Source organism: Myodes glareolus, chromosome 11, assembly GCF_982192425.1.
Source record: "Myodes glareolus chromosome 11, mMyoGla1.1, whole genome shotgun sequence".
Classification (NCBI taxonomy): Eukaryota; Metazoa; Chordata; class Mammalia; order Rodentia; family Cricetidae; genus Myodes; species Myodes glareolus.
This window is the reverse complement of record NC_142036.1, coordinates 43147858-43172616: the sequence shown is the minus strand read 5'-3', so window position 1 is coordinate 43172616 and position 24759 is coordinate 43147858. Positions and strand designations below refer to the sequence as shown.

Here is a 24759-nt window from a genome sequence, read left to right as displayed (position 1 = left end):
TGGGTTCTCTAGAAATTTGTTATGTTTCACTTCTAAACAACGTGGACTACAGAGGAATATAATAAGTTGATAGTTGGGGTTGTTCCATGTGTGGGGTCAGCTAACTGAAGATGCTGTGGCTCTTGTAGAGCTGGCCAGCCAAGAGCCAGGACTCAGAGTGGCCACTTGCACATTTCCAGGTTCTCTTTGGAGGAAGGATAATTCTTCCTCACCGGGCTTAAATCAGAAGGGTTGCAAAATAGGGGTGACAGACAGCGTGACTACATTAACTTATTAATGAAGTGAAGGTTCCAGCATGGGAGACAGTTCCTCTTTTCCTGGTAGGGGAAGAACACTGTTCATAACGGCCCCTCTGGTGTCAGTCAATACACCCCACTCAGGTAGTAACACTCACGTGAAACAGCATGTCATTCAGAACCTGAGTCCAAATAGCATTGTCATCATCTCTCTTTGGGGTTGAAGCTGTCCCCTGCATGGAGTTCTTTCAGTCAAGTGGAAATGCGTTTGCGGTCTGTGTTTATCTCGGTCCGTAAGCTCTTTAGTGACATGTATTCCGTATTCAGCCCTGTGCATTGGGTGAAAGTTTCTCTAGTGCTTGTCAGGTAGGAAGCATTCAAAAAGCATCTGTGAGTTTTGGGGGTTTGTTTTTAGTTGAAACAAAATTACATCATTTTCTTTCCTACAGCCTCTCTCAGGTACCCTCTCTCCAATCCTCCTCTTGCCTCCCCCCCCCACCCAGTAAGTCTCAAGTTGATACCCTCCTTTTCTTTTATTATTGTTACATTCATGTATATGTAAGTATGTATGTATATACAAAAATACGTAAGTTCTACCTTAAAAGTCCATATTTGTTGTTTGTATGCATATGGTTTCAGGGCTGACCATTCTACATTGTACAATCAATAAAGGAACTCATTCCTAAGGGAAGCTAATTTGACATCTCCCCATAGTCATTAATTGTCTATGACTAGGGATAGGACCCTGTGAAATCTTTTCTCTCTCCTGGTTAGTATGTCCATTGATATTACCTTTGTTCTGGTCTTGTTTGTGCAATCGTTTCTAGGTTGTACAAACTAGAAGACTATGTCACCACAGACTTCCTGGTATTCTGACTCGTACCATTTTTCTGCCCCCTCTTCTGCCATGTTCCCTGAGTCATAGATTTAGGAGCTATGATATAGATGTACCCATTGTGGTGGGCTCCCCACAATCCAATAATCTCTACCCTGTGTCCAGTTGTGGTTTGCTGGGATGGTCTCCATTTGCTGCAAAGGGAGGCTTCTTTGATGAGGGGGTGGTAGCTACACTTACTCAGGAAGGGTGGCTCGTGCACCTCAGTAGGAATTTGTTGAACGAACAAATTCAACGAAGACTTAAAAATTCCTGACAATATTTTGAATGCAACGTCAAAGACAGAATCCATCAAAGAAAGACTGGACAGACTTAAGCACAGACTATTTAAATCTCAACCTCCAAAGTCATGGCGCTGACAGACTTTCTGATACTGTGACCGTGACAGAGACTTGAGGATATTAATTTAAATGCATTGAAGAGTTGTTTCAAATCATGGTTTCACAAGTTTAGTCCGTGGTTGTTTGTTTCATGGTTGTTTGGTCTTGTTGCTTTGGGCCAGAAGCAACACAATTCATGAGGATGGCAGCATGCGTAGAGGGAGGCTGATTTCCTCCAGGTTACCAGGAAGTGAAGAGAAGAGGAGGTTCCTGTTTCAATATCCCCTGCAAGGGCCCAGTGCCAATGACCTAACTCCCTCCCACTAGTCCCGGCCTCCTAAAGGTTCCAAATGCTTCCTGGGAGTGTCATAGGCTGGTGACCAAATCTTTAGTATACACGAGCCTCAAAAAAAAAAAAAAAAAAAAAAAAAAAAAAAAAAAAAAAAACTCCATGTCCTGCTGATAGTAGTCACCTTTAGTATTTACTTTCCTGAATTTTTTCTCAGTCAGAAGGGCAAAAATACAGACACTCGGGGCTGGCTAGGATGTGGGAAAAGGGACATGTGTGGAGAGAGAAGAAGGGCTGGCTCAGTGCGGTTTGGAGATCAGTCCGACGGTTTATTCCAAAGCTTTAAAACCAACCCAGAAATTCCATTGCCCAAGATTTATCTTAAGGAAATCATGGAACATGTGAAAAGCTGTGCCTGTTCATTGCTGTATTGTTTATCAGTGGAAACAACGTGGAGATCTACTTCAGAGTTGGAGTGAAAGATGAGCCAGTACCACAGCATTAAAAACAGGAAAGACGCGGGGAAGAGAAAAGAGCCTGGGGGCTTATATGTGACTTTCATTTCTTTTGTTTAGCTACTTTTCCCAAACATTTCATTAAAATAAACTTCTGCATGGACAAAAAAATCATACTTTTATTTTCAAAGAAAGCATTAGCTTCTTAAGTAATGCTGTACTCAAAATTTCATGTTGCAAGTTATATTTGTCATTTACTATCAATTAATTAATTATCATATAATTAATTCCTTGCCACATTTGATGATTAATCTTGAATGTCAATATGTCAGGACTTAGAATCGCCATAGACATAAACCTCTGGGCATGTCTATAAGGAGTTTCTAGATTAAGCTAACCAGGAGGGACGAGTCATCCTGAATGTGAGTGGCACCGTCCCCTGGGCTGCGGTCCCAGACTGAGTAAAAACAGAAAGCCAGCTGAGCGCCACATTGTGCAAGGTGACCAGCTGCCTCAAGCTCCTGCTCCCATGACTCCTCCACCATGCTGGACTCTGTCTTCAAAATGAGCCAAAATGAATCCTTCCTTCCTGTCTTAAGTTGCTTTGCTTAGGCATTTTGTCATAGCAGCAAGAAGACAATTAATATACCAGCAATGCTCAGACTTGACCTGGCTGATTAAGTTCACACTGTAATTCTCAGAATTAAACAAATGCCATTACCATTTCATAACAAAGCTGAGACTCCCAAAAAGACTAAATGATTTGTTCAGAGTCATATAGCTAATAAAAGGCAGGACTGGCTATAAAATCCACACCCTCTTTCCTAGAATCCTTTGCTTCATCACAAAAATCCAGGTTCAGCCAGATGGCTAAATAAGCAAAAGCGCTTCTGCCGAACTTGACGAGCCAAGTCTGGTCTGATCCTCAGGACACGTGGTAAAAAGAGGAAAAGGACTCCTACAGCTTGTCCTCTGACCTCCACACGTGCGCTGTGGCACATGTGCATTCACACACACACACACACACACACACACACACACACACACACACACACTGCATTTTTTTTTGAGACAGGATTTTTCTGTGTTGCAGTCCTAGCTGCCCTGAAACTAGCTCTTACAGATCAGGTTGGCCTTGAACTCACAGAGATCCTGCCTCTGCCTCCCAAATGCTGGGATTAAAGGCATGTGTCACGACTGCTGGGCCACAATGCATTTTTTAAAATGTTAATATAGCATTTGCTGTGTCATTGCTGGTCTGCAGAGGAAACAGAGTCAACTGCCCATGGTTCAGAAGTACTTCCCCGGGGCCTGAGTTGTTGAATTACTTGTGCCAAGTAAGATCAACATATTTTCCCCTTGGTACGGACAGAGTAGCTGAGGCTCGTGGGAGTTAAATGACACTCCTCAAGATCATACATGGTAAGTAGTAGAGTCGGGATTTAAACCCACTCGTAGGCCAGATCCCTCGCTCCATCTACTTCAGCACAGCGTGATGAACTCTAAACTTCACTAAAGGCCTCTACTTTCTTCCCCTGGATTCTCAATTGTGCATGATCTCTGTTGAGTTTCTTGTAAGGGCTCTTTTCCATACAAGGGGCATGGGTTTCTAGGATTCTGAGGACTCACCCTGTGTGACAGATTGCATTTTCAAAGGTATTCAGAATAACGGCTTCAGGCCCGTGAGCTCTTACGGGATTGTGACTCCCCCGACCCCAAAAGGTGGCACTCATAGAGTAGAGCTGATGACGCAATACCACGTGACTGCTGAGGATGAATCCACCATTGATAAGAGTTGACTTGCCTCCCTTGGGGTCTCTGGGAACTAGATCTTCTTGCCCCACCCACTGAAGCTGCACTGAGCAACTGACCTCTGTCCCGATGGCAGGTTAGGGGCCAGGTAAGCGATTGTTGATGTGAGGTAGGTTGCTCCACTCAGTTTCCCTCCTGACCCCAAATTAGTTGACAAGAATGGGGGAGTCCTGCCTGCCATCCCCCTAGTTGTAATTCCTTCTCATTCATGATAGACCTTCACTCCAAATCTACTATTGTCTGTAGTAGTACCATTACCCATGAAGGGAACCGACTCGATTAGAACTGACTCAATTATTTCTTAGCTTCTCAATTCCCTGTTCCTACTTCCATGACTGCCAAGTTCACAATGTCCTCCTCTTTCTGTGAATTGAATAACCAGACATTTTAACTTAATAGAAAGGAGAAACATCCTATCATGAAGGGCAGCCGAGGACACTAATTGTTCTTCTGCCTCCAAATTAAGAGGCAGAGAAGGTGGGGAGGCAGAGAAAGAGCACCGGGGAAGTCAGCGGGGAAAGTCTGTGAAGGTAAGAGGAGAAGGATTCTTCGGTGATTAGCGGAGATATTTTCCACCAACGGAAACAGTCGTTCCAAGTGTGTATGTGAGAAGTCGGGAGGAGACTGGCAAAGGAAAAGGAAGTGCGGAGCAACATGGAAGTGGGACAGAAATATTAGGACTCCTGGAGCCCTTGGACAAAGACTTGCTGACGAGGATGAGGGGGCCAGCATTTCTAATATACAGACTACAGGTCGCCTAAGACACACTTGAGAGTCACCTGGGAAAACAGTGAATGTGTGGAGAGGGAGAGGCGAGGGGGGCAGGGAGAGGGGAGGGAAGGGAGAGAGATAGACAGAAACATGGGATAATTTCTGAGAGGTCTGGGCTTATTCAGGGAGTGATAGTGTCTCTGAGGACCCTGACCAGATTTTTCATGCCCACACCCTTCCTGTGTATTGGAAGCAGTGGCTGGTAAAGGCAGGGCTCCGTGAACACCTTCAGCCTTCTCTAGATTGGTCTGTTACTGGGTCTGCACACGCTTGGTGCAGAACCAACTGTCAATGGTCAAGAGACCTCTGCCACTGACCTATGACGGCTCCTAGAGCATCTGGTTGCCACTGGTTCCAGACAACCATGGACGTTAACCCTTTCTTCCCAATTCGCTTTTACATAAGCCCCAGAATGCTGCAGTTTGTCCAGGCCGGTCTTCCTATGAGGGTGGGGATGGGGCGGAGAGATGGAAGCTGTCAGACCAAAATCTTCTCCCCCAGGAAGGGAAGAAGAGAGGAAATGTTCACACACACTCTCACTCTTGCTTTCTGCACAGCTTGTTACCTGCTCCCAAATCAAGGTCTCCTGCAGACATGCCCTGAATCTTACTCAGCAATATCACACCTCCTCCAGCTACCCAGCCCTTCCCTCTCACAGCCCCAGTGGGTGTCTAGCACCTGCAGGTGGTTTTTTACCCTCACCAGGGAGGGAGTAGGCATATCATTTGTAGCCTTACTTTTCTGATCTACATCATGTATTGCTTTGTCTCTTGGGCTGATTACCCGGCAGCCTACTTCTAAAAGGTGGGAACCCCAGCTTTAATCCCCTATGGCTGCTAGTGTCTGCTCCGCAGGGCCCTTAGGTTCTAGCCAAACCATCCATTCCTTTGTTGTGCTGTACTTAACTCAGGCCTCTCCTGGGCCTCCTCCTTCCCCTGTGAGTTACCCTCTTTCACTTGGTTGAAAGGGGGAGCACTGGGAACAGTCTGAAGAATGATATAAAAGCATTGTATCACGCATGCAGCAAAGACATTAAACACTGGTGCTGTGCATTGCTCTCAGGCTACAGAAAGGAATTAAGGGGAAAAGCCCTATGTGCAAGATTGTTACCATCTATACCAAAAGACTGGACACTAAGGGTGGGCTCCAAGAGTCTGTGGCCACAGCGCATGTAAACTTCCGGTGTGTGCCTCCAGTGCTTCCACTTGGGATTCTGGAGTCTCCATCCCTCTGAATGCTTTGCTTGTCACTGTCCCTTGTCTGTATGACCATGGGCTCTCAGACCTTGTCCGTATGTGACCTTCCGCCCTGGTTTTTGCCACTGCTTTTTGTACTTTCTGTACTGTGTCTCCAGTTTCAGATTACCCATTCTGCTTCACCTCAAGGAGGATGTATTTAATTTTAATAGGGCATGTAAATAATAATAATAATAACAATAATAATAATAATGTAATTGTTGCAGCCAAAGGGGGCTTTTGATTGCTGGACTTTAATACTTTGATAGCTGGACCTTGGTAGTCTACCTCAGGAGGAGGAAGTGGTCTAATAAGAAAATACACCTTGGTGGCTACTTTTAGGAATGTGATCTAGCAGTTTTTAGAAAGGCAGAGGGAATGAAGGAGAAGGGCAAAACCTTCCAGAGCCATATTTGCCACGCTCAGACTGACTAGAGTCCTTTTACTCCCAGCAATGGATGCTAGGAATACCAGCTACTACCCCAGCCAGCTCTGTGTGCATCTGGGATGCCACCCGTAATTCAGCTCTGCCATGAGACACACCCATCCCATTTGATGCATGGGAGTCCTTCACTCTGCTTGGCTGGTTTCAGCATGGTCTACCTCCAGGCATTGCCAGGAGACATGTGGTAGGTTTAGCAGACACTCTTCCCTCTTCTAGGCAGTTGGGGACTGGCAACCCCTCTTTGTAGTTGGGCAAGGATAGTCCAGAAAATGGAGAAAAGACAGCTAGAAAGATCGTGGACAGAAAGAAGACAGCTCCAGAACGATGCCTAGATTCCTTTTGTGGTTCCTATGGCCTTCCAGCCTTGTTCGTCTCCTCTGTGGCACCCTCTGCTATTACCCAGGCCATCTCTGAGCCAAACAAAATGACTCATTCCAAGTACTGGCTCTGATCCTAGTAGGTTTGCCATTGACCTCAGACCATGTGACCGTAGGCCACTGACCTGACCTCTCTACCTCACTTTCTTTGTCTTTACCGATGGGAATAGGGACAATACTTGTTTCTCCGGGTGGCTATGTGTGTGAGTTACTGTATGTGAAATCTTTGGAATGGTACCTAGAAAACACTAAGCCCTGTGTGTTTGCTGACTCTGTGTCTCAGGATTTTGTGGCTCATCCTGCAATGTCACCTTCCTTACCTATCTAATGCCATCTGGTTCTCTAGGACTCAGCTCAAGCAAGAGCCATCCGCAAGTCTAATGCAGGGGTCAGGTCCACGGCCCCAGGAATCCCCACAAATGCACACATTGTGCTCAAGGGTCGTTGTTGACTTGTGGGTGTGTCTTCCACTGGTTGTGAGCCCATTGGGTACAGCACACACATGCGTGACAGAAAGCAAAATGTTCTTGTGCTGAATGGATGGGTAAAACCTTTTTGGAACCCTCTAAGTTCACACTTTTATCCGGTCGCTCATTCACCCATTCATTCATTCATTCATTCATTCATAAAAAAGCTCTGTGTGTGAATGTGCATTCACGTGGGTACGTAAGTGTGTGCATGCATGTGGAGGTCAGAGGTCAACATGGAGTGTCTCTCAGGAGCTGTCCACATTGCTTTTTTGAGCAAAGTCCTTCATTACAACCTAAAATTCACCGAGTAGGGTAAACTGGGTCACCCAGAGGTGGAGATCATCCGTCTCTACCTCCCCGATGCTGGAATGACAAGCATATGCTACCACGCCTGAGTTCTGGAGGGTTGAACTCAGATTTTTAGACTTATATGGCAAGAACTTTATGGGCTGTGCTGTATCTTCAGTACATCATAAAAAAAGAAAAAGAAAAAACAAACAAACAAGCAAAAAAAAAAACCCTCTGTTGAGTATGATCAACCCAAATGTGATTTTACTGACAGCTTTCCCTGATGAACGAACCCTGGGTATCAGACCTCAGATTCCGCTGAGACAAAGAGGCAGAATAAGCTCTCTCAAATTCGGAGCCCTGTTGTGGTCTCTGAACATCACAGCTGGGCTCAGCCAGCCCTCCCGGCATCCATAGCTGACTAGTGACTTGTGGCTGAAATTTTGAAAAACTGGAAGTGTTCTGCCAAAGGAATTGTTTGAATCTTTTTAAATCTCTTGTCAAAAAACTTTCCAAGGTTTTTGTGTGAGTGCCAACTACTTAGGTCCCAGTCCTGTTTAAAAATATTTTTCTGGGGCTGGAGAGATGGCTTAGCGGTTAAGATCATTGCTTGCTCTTCCAAAGGTCCTGAGTTCAATTCACAGCAACCACATGATGGCTTACAAACATCTATAATGAGGTCTGGTGCTCTCTTCTGGCCTGAAGGCATACATGCAGACAGAATATTGTATACGTAATAAGTAAATAAATAGTTTTTCAAAAAGAATATTTTTCTGTTTCCTGAATGTAAAGATTCTTCAGGTCATGTAGCAGCCCCAGGAACCATTTTTCCTTCCCTTCTGAGTGCTAAGAAAGCCCCAAATTTGGCTGAAGGCATTGTTGCCTCAGCTAAAAGATTTTCCCAGCATCCCTTGTACCTAGGTGTGATCTACTGACCCAGCTCTGGCCAGAGATTTGTGTCTTAGTTGTCACTAACTTAAAACAATGGAAATTTATTTGACTTTTCTGGAGGGCAGAGTCTGGCTGTGTCTCTAGACCTGGTCCTCTGTCTGGAGGTGTTGTGACTTTGCTGCCCTGCCTCCCACTCTATCTGATAGAAGAACTGGACTGTTCTGATGGTATTCGGTGACCTGTATAATCACTCTCTCTCTTGGCGGTGCTTACTCACACCTGCAAACCCTTTTTGCTATATAAAGTAACACATTTGTGATTGCAGGAATAGGACTTCTTGAGAGCCATTATTCTGTCTGTCACAATGAGAAGTCGACTACAGGGCTTTCAGAAAATATACGTGAAGGGAATAGGACCTGGGAGGTCACCCTTTGCCTCTCTATCTGTCTTTTCCTCTCTTTCTCCTTTCTTCTCTTCTGTCTATTCACCCTTCCTTCCTTCCTTCCTTCCTTCCTTCCTTCCTTCTTCCTTCCTTCCTTCCTTCCTTCCTTCCTTCCTTCCTTCCTCCCTTCCTTCCTTTCTTCTTCCTCCCCTCTCTTCCTCCTTCCCTATCAAAATCTGGAGTGTGATGTTTTCAATGTCCATTTTGAACCATGAAGTGACCCCAGGGATGGCAGTCAACCACTAGTTGGTGAAAGAGGAACACCGAAGTGTGGATCCTTGATGACCCATGCAGCCCCCTCCAGGCTTTGTTTACCAAATATACATTAATATTGTATATTATTGCTAATATATATTGTATATTGTATAATATTGTATAATATTGCTACTGTTGCCGTTATTTTGTTTGTGTGGACCATTCAGATGGATCTAATCCCCACTGCTCAAAACCAAGCACAACTCTATTCTTAATAAATTACAAGTCTGCGGCTCCAGTCAGCTACTCTATGTAAGGGACAGACAAAAGCCATCGAGATACACACACACACACACACACACACACACACACACACGACAACTACTAAAAGGATGGGCAGGAATTTTGTCTTGTGTAGATCAGCCTTGATCTCTGCCTGTGGGCTGAACAGTAGACCCTCCGATTCCTCTGGCTTCTGCCATTGTTTCAGAGCTGTGATCTGATTCCACAGTGATGCCCCAGAAGAATCACACTGGATGGAATGGGCTATCCACAAAGCAAGTTCTAGTCTTGATTAGTTCAAAATGGCACTATATGCTGATTCCCACCCACTCTTTTTTGTTTGGGGGAGCTGAGTTTTGTTTTGTTTTTCAAAGCAGGGTTTCTCTGTGTAGCCCTGGCTGTCCTGAAACTCACTTCTGTAGTTCAGGCTGCCTCGAATGCAGAAATGGAGTGCTAGGATTAAAAGCCAGTGCCACCCAGCTGTCTCCCATTCTTTACATACGTTATTTACATAGATGTAAATAATGATCAATCCCAAAGAGTGTGCCAGTCAAATTAGCTACTTTAAGAAGTGATCCGAAGAAATAGCCAAATCACTGTCCAGCCGTTATTAGCAACACCAGGGGCAGGATGTTGATTTGGGCCAACGATCTCTATTCATTCATCATGATTTCTGGATGTAATGAAATATGGCCTCAGTAGAAGGGCGATAGGAGGAGTCAAGGCTACCTCGCCTTAAAGAGACCCTCCCCACCATTGCAGGCAGACCAGGGAGGGTGAACAACAGACTTAGCTACTTTGTGTTGTTTTGTTGCAAACTGTGAACTCTGATCGCAGCAGCTGTAGCACGAACTCTAATTGGTGTTAATAAATAAAACCCAGAGTCAGATATTAGAGGCTGAAGCTGAAGGATCTAGCAGTGCAGCCAGAGACCTTTTACCTCTACCAATGCTGAGACCAAAGGGGCGAGCCTAGCCTCAGATTGTCTCCTCAGACTGCACTGAGCGCTTGTCTCCTCCAGTCTTATACTCAACCTTCCACCCAGACGTATCACTCCTGTCTCCACCTCCTTAGAGCTGGGATCAAAGACGTGCGATCCCAAGTACTGGGATCACCTTTGTGTGTGCTCTGTTTTTCTTTCGGACAGATTCAGTCTTGTATAGACTAGGGTGGCCTTGAACTAACAGAGAACCCTCTACCTCTGTTTCCCTGTCCTGGGATTAAAGGTGTGTGCCACTACTCCCTGGCCTCTAGTGACTTGGCCCTGCACTCTGATCTTCGGGCAAGCTTTATTTGTTAAAGCACAAACAAAATATCACTACAAGCAGCTATTCTCCCCAGGCTTCTTCAGCCCACCTCAACCCTACTGTTATTTGGATTCTGAAGTATTTCCTTTACCAGCTCTAGCAATTTCGTTAGCTCTTCGCCGCAGCAATCTAATCCAGGAACCTGCCCTGGGGCAGGAGTGGTGCCGAGAAAATGGGGCTGGGAGAGTAAATTTGGGGTGATTTTTAGACTGATTCATACTTCGCCTAGTTACAGGGCCTCCCCATATGGGAATGCTCCTCGCGTGTTCTCTGAACAAAAGCCATTCTTCTCTTGATCTGGAGTACTCGGCATGAACTGAGGGTTGGTCAGGAAGACGGCTGGCTCTGATGGTGTTACCCTACAAGCCTTGACCACACAGTGGAATCTGGAGCTTGCACCCACTTCCTCACCTTGTCCATTGGGAAGCAGTGTCCTCACTGCAGGGGATTGCCGTGGGCCATCAGCCCCATTGCCAGGGTGCTTTAGGGAGTCCGCTGTGTTTTAATTACAGAAATGCCAGAAAGCAAATTCAAAGCTGTTTTAAGTCCGAAGAGAACACAGAAATCCTTGGCTGTCTGTTCAGCTTGGTCATGGGGCTGAGCTGTCAGATGGTAGGAAGCGAGGATTTTCCCCTGAACCGAGACAGAGATGAGGGATGGAACGTGGAGATGGCAGGCACCGAGAGGGCCTGGCAGATGCTTCTGATGTTTTGCTGGCTTTTGTTCCTCTCCATAGTCACAGGTTAAGCCACATAAGAGCCTGGATGGATGCTAGGGCCCTTTCCGGAGGCGGAAGGTTTCCAAACTGAGAATGGATGTTTTAGGCTCCCAGACCATCTGTGCTGCTGTCCTCCAAAGGCCCCTGCCCTTTCTGCACTTCTCTCCTGACCCGTAAAGGTGACCTTACCCAGACTCACTGCTTAAGAGCTTAAGGTCCATTCCAATACACCAACACACCTAAGCAACACCTGTAGCCTTCTCTCTCCCTGAAAAGTTCACGTGTCCAGTGGTTCCTTGGACATCTCCGTATAAGAGACTATTGTAGCTCTTGGACTCACATAGACATCCATCCCTAAACCCAGGTTTCTTCCCAACCTACAGGCCCATCTCACTAATCTCAGGGTCCTGTGCATCCTGCTAGTTAAATGAGGATACCGTAGTCACTGGGACCCCTTTCTAACCACAGGCCGAGCCATTTGCAGTCAATCAGAAGTTTGGCGCCCAAGACAGCGGCCCTGCATTTAGCTACCATGGGAGGCCACGCTCCCAGTGTTTGATGTTTCTAACCCTCTAGAGAAGACTCTTCACCATCCTGCTGCCTCTCCTTCTGCCTCAACAGGTATCTCCACAGAGCAGCTGAGGTCATCTTTGGAGACTAAACTAAGACTCTCCCATTTGTAGCTTTGCAGCTATGCCTGTGGCTCTACAAGCCCAACTGGACCAGGTGATACAGTCATGTCCTTGTGGCTCTTGGTTTAGTCCTGGTTCTCCAGGCTCCAGTTACCCAACCCAGCGTGTCTCCTGGTCCCTGGGTAGATAGAGCTTGTTACTGTGTGAGAATGTTGTTCCTTCCTCTATAGAGTCACACAGGCACACCCTCCCTGGGCTCAGGTCTCTACATATATCAGTTCCCTCAACACCCAATCCCAGGAAACCCCCACCCACCACCCCATTTTCCCTTCCTCCTTGAGCTGTCTTGTCTTTGTGTAGGATGTTCACTGGCACCCCTCCTTTGGAGGATGAACTGCATCAGCCTCATCACTCAGCCCTAAGGACAGTTCTGAGCACATTGATAAATGTTGATGTATGAAAGCAAAATAGTTCCATTGGCTGTAAAATGAAAGCATCTTTAAGCGAGGTGTCAGGTGTCCTGTGACAATCACGTGAGACAATGATGCATGTGGATGCTCTCATGAGCTCTCCATCCTCTGAGAGATGTGACGGGTCAGTCTGGCAGTTAGTAACCAGGACTTGAGAGCAATATCCTGCCTTGTAGAACCTACATGTGCTTAATAGTAAAAATCTCCCGAAGACCAGTTGACAGATCTGTCTGGGAGAAAATGCCTCCTCCCCTCTCTTCTGAGCTGAACTGTCTCTGTTGGCCGCTCTAAAATAATACCAGAAGATAAGAATGGGGGAACCAGAATTCATATTGTTTCTTCGCTAGGCAGTCCCAGCCTGACTGTAATCCTTCAGTTCTGTCTGGTCACCCTCTTCCATAGGAACCACACTTTCTGGGTTTCACCTTTCCCTCCCTTGCCACCATACTCCCCCCCTCCACCGTTGTTGCTGTACCACAGGCCGCTCCTCCAGCGACAGCCCGACCAGAGCTTGCCCCTCTATGTTTCATATACTGTCCCAGCTACGGGGTTCAAGGACCCAGCCAGCATCACCTGATGATGCTTTCTACGAATTATGCCATTTTGTGAGAGTTGTGAGCTTTTTCTTTTTCTCCCGCCTTCCCACCTCATCTCTAAGACTGCTTCTTAACCTCAGAGGGCTCAAATCACCCAGCAGCTGGAAAGAAAGCCAAGCTGGGTATCTGGGAAATGACTGTAACTTGCTCAGGCCATCTTCGACCCTCCTTCTGCTTAGACCCACCCCCTTCTCCCTGTTCTTACAAGCAAGTAAACCAGATTACTTCTAAGCTTCATAACACTGAGAACTGATCTGTGCATCTGATATCTGATGATAGCAGATTTAAATAAAGCATTTTTTCCTCAAAGTTTCTCCTCAGCCTGAGCTGATTTTTGTCATCCTTCAGGATTTGAGGGGTGGGGACCTAGTGCAGAGGCACTTGCATATGTGTACGAGCAATGGGTACTATATGCATGTGTGCGGGTGTGCTTGAGTGCATGTGAGTGTGTGTGTGTGTGTGTGTGTGTGTGTGTGTGTGTGTGTGTGTGTGTGTGAGCATGTATGTTAACAAGAAAGGAGTGATTCATATATGTGGGCATTTCCGGTGCAGCTGAGGCGGGAAACTGAACTCTCAGGGAGATGGCGGGAATAGAGCGAGAGACAGAAAGGGTAAAGAGATCTTGCCCCTCTTCCTCTTGTGGTTCCCGTGGTTGCGGGGCTGAAAAGGTGACCTAGAAAGCAAGGTGCCATTGAGAAAGCCTGACTCGTGTACTCTGAAAGCTCCCTTGGTTTCAAGGGACTTGCTTGGTTTCTTTCACAAGTCCTCCAAAACTTGCCTTCATCCCATACCAAAATGTTCAAAGACACAGCTTTCGGGGCCTGGGGATGCAGGAATGGGGTAAGGATGTGCGCGATGTAGCTAGACTCTCATGGTGGAGAGAAACTTCGAAATTTCTGTCTAATCATTTAAAAAATGAAACTCAAGTCAGCAGCTCAAACAACAGTTTTTAATGGCAAACATTCCAACACAATAAAACCCCAAGATAGGCTGGTTTGATGCTGCATACTGAGAGATGACAAGAGAAAGTATTAAAAAGCCTTTGTTTTCCATAATGAAGCCATTATGTTTCTGTCAAAGCAGAAAACATTGTATGTACAGTAAAAAATATGCAATACAATGGCCTTGGATCTGAGCTGAGTTTTCTCAGGCCATTGCTAGGTTTGTGTGGCGTGAAGGTACGCGGTGCAAAAGCGTGTATATGTTCAAAACCAAGACTGCAGTGACCTTATGCACAGGTAAGGGCTGGCAGGAACACCCAAGATTCATGGCATGTTGCTTCTGAAGTCATGTTTGGCCATTGCACATCCAGAAGCCTTTTACTGTTCTCAATTTTTCGTGCCTGTCCCCTCTGCCGCCTGGGTCATGGCCTCCAGTTTAAGAGACTGAGCCAGAGACTGAGCCATGATGAATCAGCTCCCAGACATAGGCAGGGCTACAGGAAGGTCCATGACGGTATACTGGAGAGGTCAGGAGGTCAGACCGAGGAATGGGACGGAGGAGACAGTCACATCTTACTGTTGGGGAAAGAGAAGATTGCCTGTAACCAACCAAGATGATTCTCCTCTACCTTGCTTGTTTGTTGCTGTTTGTTTATTTTTTGGAGGTGGGGTCTTGATGTGTTGTCCAGGCTGGCTTCTAGCTCCTGGACCCTGAGCATCCCACTGCCTCTGCATTATCCCTCTAGCTCCTGACATTCACTTTTCTTTCTGTTCTCGGTAGATCTCTGCTCTGCGGGCTCACATAGTGCTTTGCATACAGAGGATGCCAGACCATGCTGGCGACTTTCCCTCCTTTCCCTATCACAGGACTGGCTGTAAACACACCCCAACCTGAGCACATAAATGTGAAGTGTGGGCCACTTCCGGCTACTGTGTGGGAGTCCTTGACTCTACATCTAACCTACTTCCTCATTGTTTCCTGTTGATCCTAAGTGAGTCGTTCTTTCTGATTGGGTCAGCTCAGACTAGGAATTGTCATGTCTGTGGCCTCATAGCACCCCAGAAGGACTCCCATGATAACTCTTGCAATGTCCTAAGGCGCCCATGCCTTTAGGACAGAGCCCTGGAATGTTCATCATTGCAAGCATGGTTGGGGGAAGGGCGTGGAGCGCCTCTGGCATCCTTCCAGGTAAATAGATGAAAATGTTTTCTTGAGTGATAGTAGTCCTGAGGGCAACAGTGAACACTTTTTGTCGGACATTAACTGTGCCGGGCAGAAGAAACAAGCTCAGCCATTTCCGGGCTCTACCTCTCAGACAGAAGCTGAAACCGGAGACCAACAGGCAGATTCCCCAAGGGTCACAGAGCTGATGGGGACAGGAACCCAGATTCCTATCCACTGACATCCTGGTGGTTTCATGGGAGGGGCTGCGGGCTTGGCGACAGTGGGGTTGGAGAGGAGCGCTAAAGGTCCTTCCCGTGTTTTGTCTCAGTAACCGGAAATGGATCTGAGAGTGGATCTTATCCCGGAAGAGAGCATGCTGGGCTGGCTTGAGAAGGGCCAGCTCTTCTGTGTGAATGAGACAGGACAAGATGACAATGCCAGGAGAATGACCTCGAGTCTTATAACGACGGGACACGTGATGTGCAGGGGAAGACTACCGGTTCTGTTGCTCTAATGATGAGGCTGTGTGTGGCTAATCAGAATGGGGGTGACTAAGTGCTGCCTAGGGACTGATCCCCCCCACTCCTGCTTATCCTCTCATTCCCCCCGCCCATCTCCTCAGGAAAACCTTAGCCTCCAGGAACAATTAAAATGTAAAATGTGCATGAATCACATTTTGGATGTAAATTTGCACATATGAGGTGACCAGTAGGCAATGGAAAGGCAATAATACCCCGAGACTATCAGTCACCCATCTACTAATGGTTCCCATCCTGGAGCCAGCGTCCCTCCCAGCATTCCCAGCGAAGCTCCCCACGCCTGCGAACATCGATGGAGCTCTCTGATGAGGGCGCCTGGAAACCGAGCATTAGATCAGTTCTTTCTCAGAGCACTGACTGACCCTGCTTATTTGTTTTTCCTCTCTCCTTTTTGGTGGTCCAACAGCAGCCACCCTAGGGAACTGTGGCTCCTCCCACCGTGGCAGGGAGCCGAGCCTCCATTTCCCCGGGCCTAATCAAAGTGGCCACATCCAGTCTTGCCTTTAATAAGCCGATTGTGGAGCTAAATCCCGCACGCTCTCTGTCTCGCCCTGGATGCTTTTGATTGACAAAACTAATCTCTCCTCCGCCCCCATGTCTGCTGCTGCCCACATCCTCTTGCAAATCATGTACTCAGCTGCTGACAATTAGATATAAGACTTGGGAATCGGGCACTGGAGGGTTATGAGGTTATGAATCAATTGTGGGGGCTCCGGGTGAGATAACAAACCAGGAGAGCCCATCTCAGGCCCCTCACCACAGCCCTCAGCACCTCCTGGCTGATTTATGGGTTGGTAATAACCTCGCCTGGTCTCCTGCCCCTGTTATTTTTCATAACATACAGGGAAGCTTTAAATTTCAGAGTCCGTGCTGGCTGGGTGGGGCTATTGGGAGAGCGCTTGCCCAGGGCTTCCCCATGGTCCATTGTCTTGGCTGCTGTGTAATCACTGGGTCCTTGAGAGTTATGGTTGTCACAGGCTCCTAGAGGCCGGCAAGCAGTTTTTAGGACCTGAGAGAGGTGGTCCCGACAGACCTTGTGTATGGGGAGAGGTTTTCAGACCGAGAGTCCAAAATCATAATTCCGTGTCTGAGTTAAATTCCTCCAACATGATCCAAACTAAATCTGATGACTGGAAGATTTCTTGTGAGGAACTTGACAGTACGGTAGCACTCATTACAGACGAGAAGTAATTTAGTGCTGACTGGAAGGTGGAAGACGGGACAGGCTTGGGAGTGGACAGTATCCAGAGGCAGAAGGCTGGAGACCTGTCTTCCCCTCTTGACCTTTATCCACCTCTCAGAACTCTCTGATGTGACAGCCAGCACATGTGGCAGTCGGCACGTAAGTGATGGAAAGATGGCTTTGAAATGCTAACACTTTGTAAAGTGTTCATCTGTTGAGATGTCTTCTCGTAAAAGCTGGGATGCTCTTAGCGAAACCCATGGCAACAGATGCGCGAAAGAGTTCCTCAGAAGCAGCATTCCGAAAGTGCTTGCTTAAGGTCCGGTGTTGGCTGGTGTCTACATTTATCTCTCCTTTCTTCTTCCTGTTTCCCTTCCTTTTTTCCTCTCTCCCTTCCTATCTCTACCCATCCCTTCCTCTGTCCTTCCATCCCTTCTTCCCTCTTTCTTTCTCCGGCCCTTGGGATGAAGTTGTAAAAAGCCCACCAAAGGGGAAAAAATGTTCAATTGAACTTGTAATGAGCATGTGCGTGTGGATGATTATGTGCAAATATGATGCATATTTGAATACAACTACTGGTGAATGAACGCTTGTTAAACCCCACCTCCGTGCCAGGAACAGAACAGAATATCTGAGTCCCTGTCCGTAGGTGCTGATGCTCGTCAAGGGCTAGGAGTTAAATTGCTTCTTCCCCCAGAACCTCAGAAGGTGATCTCACTAGGAAACACAGCTATTATAAGTAGTTAGATTAGGAAATTAGGGTGACCCTTGAGATAGCGGGATTTGTGTGTCCTTGTAGGAAGAAAACCTCGAGCAGAGTGTGTACCACATGGATGTAGGTGCAGATATCAGGATGTTGGGTGGGTCCAGTATAGGTGATAAAATAGGAGCTCGAGACAAGTCTGTCCTAACTTTGTCATCCCTGTGCCTCCGTCTGCTTGTTGAGTGACTATTCAGGTTGTTATGACTTTCCTCAGCGAGCCGCCGACCAGACTACAACAGCCTGACAACGGCATTCAGCTTTTCCTCACACTGTTCCTTGAGCCTGTGTCCTTTCCACTGCCAGCCGGCTACTCACAGCGCCTAGTTTAACATTTCCTCTTCGTTTAACCTTCCGCTTCGGGCGTGACATGCTTTCTTTTGTAAAATAAAGGCATAAAAGGAAGTCCTCCAACTGTAAAGATGCCCTACCTAGTCTGTCTATCCATCTGATCAATGAAGATACTAAATCACACCATGAAGTTTTATAGCAAGTACTAGTGTATAAACACAGACTAGAGGAAGTATTCGAGAAATATTTATTAAGATTCAAAGGAGTAGGTTTTCAAAAGCAGAATAGGAAGGTGAGCTGACCAAAAAAAAAAAATCAGCCTAATAGTTGATAATAGCAACAGTCATTAAATTGATTCCTCTGCTTCAGTGAAAAGTTCAATATAGAATATCAATTTCCCAAAAAAAATCAATATTTTGTCTTACAACTACTGGAGATGTTCGTCACCTCTAAGACAGTCAGAATGTGAAGGGGAAGAAATTTGGCATGAGAACACCTGGTCTGTAGCTCTGAGTCCAAAAAAATATTAATATGTGACCGTAAGCTTCTCTGAGACTGATCTTTTAAATGGTTATTATAATGACAGTGTTTTGCATAATTATTGCCGACATTATACACAATAAGAAGAACAAATGCTTGCTCTAGAACAGAACTTGGGAGATGCCACTGCCTGTCACAGCATTGCCACCCACCTGGGAAGTGGTGGAGAGCCAATCCCTGTGACAGGTGCACAGAGACCCTGAGCAGGTACATGACGACACGGGTGGATGGACACCTGGGCTGCATGGAGGTGCGGGGTAAACTCGGTTAAACTCGGCTGTGGCAGAAACCATAGCATCTTTCCTTGGGATCTTAAAACTGTTTCCTCAAGAGAAACGGCGAGGGTTGAAATGATTTTACCAAAGACTTCAGTTGTCAGTACCACGGTATACAGTCTACCAGGTTTCTGGAAACTTGCAATCTGCAGATGACCACAGAGCATGAACTCATCTCTATCCACTTTGCATGGATGGCAACTGATCCAGTACCTGGGGAAGACGGAGGAGGCTAGCTCACACTAAGATCCCCTTGAGCTCTCATGTCTGAGTGGAAGGGTCCTAATCAAATTCCCTAAATTCATCTGAAAACACAACCCACGATTTTGTATGATCCTCCTCTAAACCAGAAGCAGAGCCCCCTTAGATACTGGGGCTCACTCAAATCTCATTTGTATTTACTGAGTGTCCACGCAGCATGGGAGCTAAGCATGAGAGATCACGGAATCTTCCTCTACGGAGTACATAAGTAAACATGAAGAAGTGATGTGGGTTTCCACTCCTGATATAGGACTTCAGTGAACATCCATCCCCAAGGTGTCTATAGAATTCCAGTTGCAGTTCCAGGGACCACAGATGGCCAGAGTGTGTGGCAAGTTCAAGGGTAGTGGTCCAGCATCATGACTGAGCCCCCTCTGCCAACCCTTTGAGACAAAACTAGGATGGGGGATGTAGCTTAGTTGGTAGGGTGCTCACCTAGAATCTCTGAAGGCCTGGGTTTGACCCCCAGCATTGCTTCAACTGGGTGTGATGGTATCAGTAATCTCAGTCCTCAGGAGGCAGAGGCAGAAGTTAGTCATCAGTTCCTGACCAGCCAGGCTACCCGAGAGGAAACATCAGCACAGCAGTACCCAGCCCTGAGACACCTGCCTTTGTCACCACTATTTGCGTCCAAGGAAACAAAAATTCTCAGGATAGGGGAAGCTGCTTGGAGTCCCTCTTACTCTCTCTACTTTGATCTGAGAGGCCAGTTTCATTTATTTATTTATTTAAATATTTATGGTTTTTTCTTTTTGAGGCAGGGTTTGCTCTGTGTAGCCCTGGCTGCCCTGGAACTCGCTCTGTAAACCAGGTTGGCCTTGAACTCACAGAGATCTACCTGCCTCTGCCTCCCGAGTGCTGGGATTAAAGGCGCGTGCTACCACGTTGGTACACGTTGTCCCTCTGTTTTTGAAAATGAAATGTCTTTCTTTGCAAGGCATCTAAAATATTCTGTGAACTTCAAATTGTTCAGCGATGAAATAATAATTAGATGCTTCTCCTCTGCCCAAGATAACCTAAAGTTAGCAACTTAAATTATTTCCAGAACTGTTCCTTTTCATTTCTGTATGCACTTACATATTGCCTAATTAATAAAAATAGGAGTATTTTTCTGCTGTAAAAATGTTATTTCTCCATATATACTCGTCTTGATTTGCTTTTTCCACTCAGCATACTAGTTGTCCAGTAAATATTATTGCATGAATGAGCCATGGCTCATTGACTTTCTTGTTAGAGGAATTTTTTGTTCTTCTCAGTTGCCTGCTCACTAAATATGTTTACATGTAAAAGATACAGTAGAAAGGTGTACTGCAACACATGAAGCCCAGAGTGTAACTGTTGATCAACACATGCTTAAATACAGGTGAGAGCACACATGCAGTGGAAGGTACTTGGGTTCCCTCTGGTGTGGTCCATGCGTATTCCTGTATTGTGAGTTACTAAATTAGTTTCAGTGGGTTGGGGTGATGGGTCAGTTGCTAAAGTGTTTGTCACACAAACATAAAAACCTGAATTCAGATATCCAGGACCCACTTAGAAGCTAGGTATGGCTGTGTTCCTATCGTTCCTGCACAGAGAAAGCAGATCCAGGTGGATCCCTGTTTCTCACTGAATGGCCAGTCTAGCTGAATAGGCGAGCCCAGGTTCAGTAAGAGCCCCTATCTCGGCACATCTTTAATCCCAGCATTTGGGAGGCAGAGGCAGGTAGATCTCTGAGTTTAAGGTCAGCCTGGTGGTTTACAGAGTGAGTTCCGTGACAGCCAGTGCTACGCGGAGAAACCCTGTCTCAAAAAGCCACAAAGACAGACAGACAGACAGACAGATAGACAGACACCCTATCACAACAATGAGGTGGGGAGTCCCTGAAGAAAATGTTGGCGTTCATCTCTGATATACAAATGCATGTGAAAACACTTGTATGTGAACTCACACAAACACGTACGGAGCACATACAGAGACAAGCACGCATGCAGCTGGCCTCAGAAAGACAGCTTCCAGGCCAGTGGTTTGGGCTCTCAGGAGGTGGCTGTGCTGCCTGTGTTATGCTGTGGGCTAGAACCAGCCATTAAGTCCCCACAAGGCATCTTGACTAATATAACATCTCAGATTCAACCGTGGGAACAAAAGGCGGCCATTATTTTCTGATAGAGCAGAAAAGACTCTTCCTCAACCCCTTTGTGTAAGAGGAAGGAAAGGAGGGCCTCTGGGGTTGGTGGAGCGAGAGGAAAGACAAAAGTGAGAAAGAAAATGCTTGCTCCTGGTGCTGTGGGACTGTTCCTGTCTGGCTCCAACATGTCTATCTGGGACACTTTCATAATATTATGACATTATTTGCCTCCCCTGCTTGCTCTGGAGCAGAACCACAGTGGTTCACTTCCTGCCCCAAAACTGGAATAGGCCACTTGTGAATCTGATCTTAGAAGTAAGATCAATTGTAAGAGTGTCCACCTGTCCCTGAGCATCTTCCAAAACGTTTGCTACATGACACAATATGGTACCCATAGTGTGTAAGGGACACAGTACAGTGAGGGCACAGCAGAGAAAGTATCCCTGCTCAGGATAGCCAGGAATAGCAGCTTAACGGTCCCCACAGGGCATGGCCACTGTCATGGTCACTGTACCATAACACAAAACCCAGCTCTGTGGTCCCCAAAGTGTTAGGGGGTGAAGGAAAAGGGGCCTTTGTGACTTTAACTGTGATTCTTTAGCTAGGTGAATGCACCCAGGGCATGGTGGAGTCATAGAACAATTGGACCAGGAACTGAGTGCCAAATGGGGTAGAAATCCAGACAATGGTGCTGGGTGGCTGGGGAGGCGGTGGTGGATAGGATAGCAAGGAAGAAGTTTCAATGCCAATGAATACTAATTAGTGACATGGATATTAATGATGACAGTAATTAACAGGGGAAAGGAAGGGCTGTCATTGTCCCAGGGTGAGCAATCAATCTTGGCAGGTGATAAATAATGGCTGAGCAAGCTCTGCGGAAAGATAATCCTCAGGCCCCCAGGAGAGCCTGGTGATACCAGAAGCCTTGCAGTTTCCAGGCAACCCACAGAAAAGAACTGTTTTTCTTTGAGGGGGGAAAAACAGGTTAGTGTCTCTCCCCCACCCCCAATTTGGGATTACAGTTCTTATTTGATGTCTGCTTTGTTCTGCATTTCCTAGGACAAAAGCAGAACTTCTGTAATTTGGGGGAAATGAGCACGCACTCACGTGCACGCACATACGCACTGCCGCACAAATGGACTCCCTCTCAAAGGATGTGAATGGGCCAGAGTGTTCTCACATCCGATTTTAGCTCATGGATGTGGTCCGGAAGCAACGGCAGGGGCCTTCTGAGTCTTGCTTTTGAGGCTGAAGTGTGAGGAAATGGCATTGTCAATGAGGGTTGGCCCGTGGGCCAAGACCAGGAGGAGGAGGGTAGGTCCCTGGCAGTTACACTGCACTGTTTCAACTCTTCCATAGAGACACACAGAGACCAAATGTCCAGGCTTTCCAGACAGCAGAGGTTTTACTTCCAGTCAGGGGTCAAGTGTCTGAAAATTTTGACTCCCAAGAAAACGGTACCTCAGTAAATTCCTTTGCTGGATCTCATTTACCTGACTGGGAACCCAGCCAGGGACTAAATTAGCAGACACACACACACACACACAGAGAGAGAGAGAGAGAGAGAGAGAGAGACAGACAGACAGACAGACAGACAGACAGACAGACAGACCAAGGCTTCAGACCCATTCTTGACTCAGATTTGGAAATGTTGCTCCTTTCCAGCCCATTTTCCATCAAACATTCCACAAGAGACAATGAAGCCATGTTTAGAGGTCTGTACCAGTGACTTGGGCTTGATCAGATGTTTTGAATCTTGCAGATAATTGGGCTCTTGCCCTTCCGTTACATAACTTGAGGCTTGGGTCCTAAAACCCTGACTAGGGAAGCAAAGGAATGAAAAGAGGACAGACACACGGACACAAGTGCAGAAAAGCTGGGCCAGGTGGGGTGTGCACTCTGATGGGGCCACACTGTCTACCCTGGCAACCCACACCCTCCGTGTGCTTGTTATGTATCGCACAGGCAGTAGGGATGGCTAAGCTTGGTAGGAGGTCTCAGTGGGGTGATGTCTCAGGCTATAGCACCTAGGAGGGAGAAAGTTGCTAGCTCCTGTGCACACTGATCAATTGCTTGCACTTGAACTACCCCCCCCCCCCAACCAAGGAAGGTTTTGCTATGCTTCTGAGCCACACCAGGGAGTAGGATTTGCCAGATTCACAGGGTTGAGACACTAGGGTCCTTGAGATACGTATGCCCATGTCAACAATACACAATCACTCAGGACCTCCTCACTTCACTCTCTGGGGGATTCCTCCACTCCCTACACATGCCCATGTGAGCTATGCTGGTCTCAGAACCTGGATTCTAGTTGTTCTTTGTTATTGTTGTAACTGTTGTTGTTATTTTTCGAGACAGGGTTTCTCTGTAGCTTTGGAGCCTGTTCTGGAACTAGCTCTTGTAGACCAGGCTGGCCGTGAACTCACAGAGATCGGCCTGCCTCTGCCTCCCGAGTGCTGGGATTAACGGCATGTGCCACCACCGCCCAGCCATCTTTTTAAAGGCAGACAATAAAAGAGAGTTTGTTCAGAAGGCTTTGGCCAATGGTGAGGTGCTCCAGGCCAAGCCATGAAATGGCTCCAGGTATGTCATTGGGAATGGTGACACTGGTGGCTTATGGAAGGACTGCCCAAAGTCTGAAGGGGTGGTCTCAGGGAGATGAGATCTGGGCTCAGGTTCACTTTTCTGTCATCAGAAGGCAAAACTAAAGCCAGCAGGAAGAAGAAAAGGTTGGTCAAATTTCTGTTCAAGTGTGACTTATCTGAAACATGCTGGCTAGAAGAAACTGGGTTTATTCCGCACATAGGTAATCCCTCTCACAAGGGATCTAAATAATCATTAATTTTCATGGTGGGATTCATGGTCCCTTCCATGTTGTGTCTCTGCTCCACTCAGTTTCCCAGGTACATAAGGGAAGGTCTGTGAATGGGGAGGAGGATTTTATAGACCGGTGCAGGTCATTATACCTACATATGATTAGCACTGTTCAGTCTACAGCCAACTTTGGGAGAGCCTGGAAATTTAAGGTGGGCCAAGGCCAAAGAAAAAGAAGGAACTGTCAGTGATGACCCAGACGTAGTCTACAGCCTCAGAGGTCTGTTGGTTCAGAATGGACTCATGCCAGAAAAGAATAAGATTCTTTCTTTTTTTCTTTTTTTTAAAAATTTATTTATTATATATACAGTGTTCTGTCTACATGTATGCCTGCAGGACAGAAGAGGGCACCAGATCCCATTGCAGATGGTTGTGAATCATATGTGGGAGCTGGGAATTGAACTCAGGACCTCTGGAAGAGCAGCCAGTGCTCTCAACCTCTGAGCCATCTCTCCAGCCCAAGAACAAGTTTCTAAGAACCTCTGAGGTCACCTGGTTGACCTGTCAGTAAGGGCATGGTGCTGGAAAAGAAACATTCTGGGAACAGGAAGGCTAAGGCTGCCCTGGCCCGCCTCGGGGAAGCCATTGAAATCTGTGTCCTCAGGAAGTTCCTGGCAGATGCTCCCGGAAATTCCAGTGTAACTGAAGCATCAGAAGTGGGTTTGGTTTTGGGTTTGTTTATTTGGTTGGCTGGGTT

The 24759-nt window shown here is 46.7% G+C and overlaps 1 protein-coding gene across 7 annotated transcripts in view; it reads left to right on the top strand.

Annotated features, from left to right (window-relative positions):
* Nucleotides 1–24759, top strand: part of Rgs6 (regulator of G protein signaling 6) — a 533969-nt gene that overhangs the window by 403903 nt on the left and 105307 nt on the right. The window lies entirely within an intron of this gene.